The following is a 2,482-nucleotide window of genomic DNA, read 5'->3' as shown; positions in this document are numbered from 1 at the left end:
CCTCCCAAGTAGCTGGGACCACAGGCGCCCGCCACAACGCCCGGCTATCAAAGGAATTATTTTTTGGTTGCAGCCGTCATTGTTTGGCGGGCCTGGGCTGGATTCGAACCTTAGGTGTATGTGGCTGGTGCCTTAGCCACTTGAGCCACAGGGGCCAAACCAGATTATCTACTCCTGTTGATAGTGCCCTCCATTCCCAAGATACCAAGTTCTGTGGCCACTGCATCCTTGATTCTGTTCCGCAGTACAGCACCCCATATGTTGTTAATCTTTCCTCTAGCAATAGGTGGTTTCTGACTGCTCTGGTCAAACTGAAAAGGCTCTGGTTTGGGAGGAAGGTTAAAACATTTCTGTTGCTTGCGTTTCCAAAGACAGCTATCATTATCTGAATTAGAAAAACTCTCTTCACTCGAATCTACACTTTTAACAGTCCGATAATGGGACACTGGTACATAGGCTGCTGTGGCCCTCTCAAAGGCCCTCACAGCACTGTCCCCATAAGTACTTCCTGGACTTGCAGTGGCTTGTCATTGGGTGCGATTGTCATGTCAGAATCTGAGTCGAAAAGCTACCCATCTTCCATGTCTCCAGCTCCAGTGCCATCTTCATGTGTCTGAGAAATGCCATTTGTGACCCCAACTTCCCTAGCCCCCATTTCTGCTCTGGTCTACACACGTCCCATTCTTTGACCCCACTGAGAACTCTGCCCTTCGTTCCCTCTCTTCTGAGCCTCCCTGTCCTCTTCTAGCTTGGTCCACTGGTTAGTGGCCTCCCTGTCAGCCCCAGCACACTGCTGCTCTGACCTGCCACCACATTCGCCACTGGGGCCCTGTTAGGGAAATGCCACACTGTCTGCTAACCCAGCGCTCTCTGTCAGCCTGTGAATGTGCCTCAACCCTCCTTCCTCAGCCCGAGAGAGTCCTGGGAACAGCTCCCCTCCCTTCGCCATCCACAGCCCCTATCTGCAGACTCCCTCTGACCAACTCCATGCCAGATTCCTCTAGCCCTGTCCCAGTCTTATCCGATGTCAATCCTTGTCCTGCTTGACCCTTCCCTGACAGTTAAGCCCTTTGGCCACTCCCTTGCCCCCTCCCAATCTTCTCTTTGGTTCCAGTAAGCCCAGGTCACACATGTGTCACCTATGTGCATCCTGTGCCATCTTCGGATCAGCTATCCCTAAGCCTGTCCAGTCCTCCAAGCTGTCTAGTCACATTCAGCTCCCTGTCCTGCCTGCCTGTTGGCTCACTCCCCCTCACTGCCATGTAGGTCTGTGTGCACCGGCAAGCATTTAACTCCACAAGGACAGTATTCTATACCACCAGAGCCAGGCCCACAGTAGGTGCTCCATACTTTCCAGCTGTGACACTGTCCTCCCTCTCTTAGATCACAGCCTCCACCCCTCACACCCCCACAACAATGCCTAAGATGGAGCGCTGTTCTGCACATTCTTCCTCTACCTCTCTAATCCAGTCTGAGTCCTGATGGCTGCCTGGGCCCCTTCCTGTCCCCCTCACCTGTGCTGACCTGGTACCTGGATCCCTGGCACCTGCCTAGCCAGACAGCCTCTACCTGCCCTCAGAACTTAGTAGCAGGGCAGACACATTTGTCTTAATCTGTCTGTGCCTCTGTGTCCTCATCTATAAAGTGGGACAGTGAGCATCCCCCTTCGTGGTGCTGTGAGGGTGAAATGAAACTCCACAATTCAGGCACTTAGAATGTGCTCCAAATAGTAAACAGTCAGTAAATGGCAATTGCTGTAAGTAGCCGTTATTTGGCCCATGAATATGCCATCTTTCAAAGACAGGACGTGCAGAGCTTCAGAAACCTTGAACTGCATACTTGTGTTAATAATCACCAAACCTTAACACTGAGAGGAATGTATTAAAGTGACCTTTATTGGTCCTGTTAGCTTAATGAGTCTACCCCAACGCAGGCCCAGCCAGTCGAACGTGGAACGCGGCCACGTCCCTGCGCAGACACTAGATGGGGCTGAGACTCTGGGAGCGGCTCTCAGGCCCCGGACAAGCCTGATGGAGCCAGCAACACCTCTGAGCCCTGGAACAGAGCTGGGGCGTCTCAGGCTCCACTGAGCCCTGTGTGGCTGGGACCACAGGACATACGCCTCTCAGCAGCCCAGTAACACGTGGACAGCCAAGGGTAGGGATGCAGCAGGCACCAGGCCCTGAGCCCGCAGGCCGGGCTTCGCCTCCTGGCCTGACCTCTGCCTCTACACTGGCCTCAGCACCTGCTTCCTGGGCTGGGGATCACATCCGAGTGAGGTGTCGGGCTTGCACACATCCCTCCCTGAGCCCCCCATGCTGGACTACTGGTGAAATGAACAGTGCCCCTCGGCCTGCAGAGCAGGGCTCTGAGCAGACCCTGGGGATGACCCACAAGGGCAAAGGAACACACTGATTTCCTCTTTTCCAGAAATGCATTTAGTGCGTTTCTAGTAGTGCCTTCCCATTATAAGAAGTTCAGG

Source organism: Otolemur garnettii, unplaced genomic scaffold (genome assembly GCF_000181295.1).
Source record: "Otolemur garnettii isolate 467f Iridium unplaced genomic scaffold, OtoGar3 scaffold00277, whole genome shotgun sequence".
NCBI classification, from domain to species: domain Eukaryota; kingdom Metazoa; phylum Chordata; class Mammalia; order Primates; family Galagidae; genus Otolemur; species Otolemur garnettii.
The sequence above is the reverse complement of the archived record's forward strand: the minus strand, read 5'-3'. Positions refer to the sequence as shown.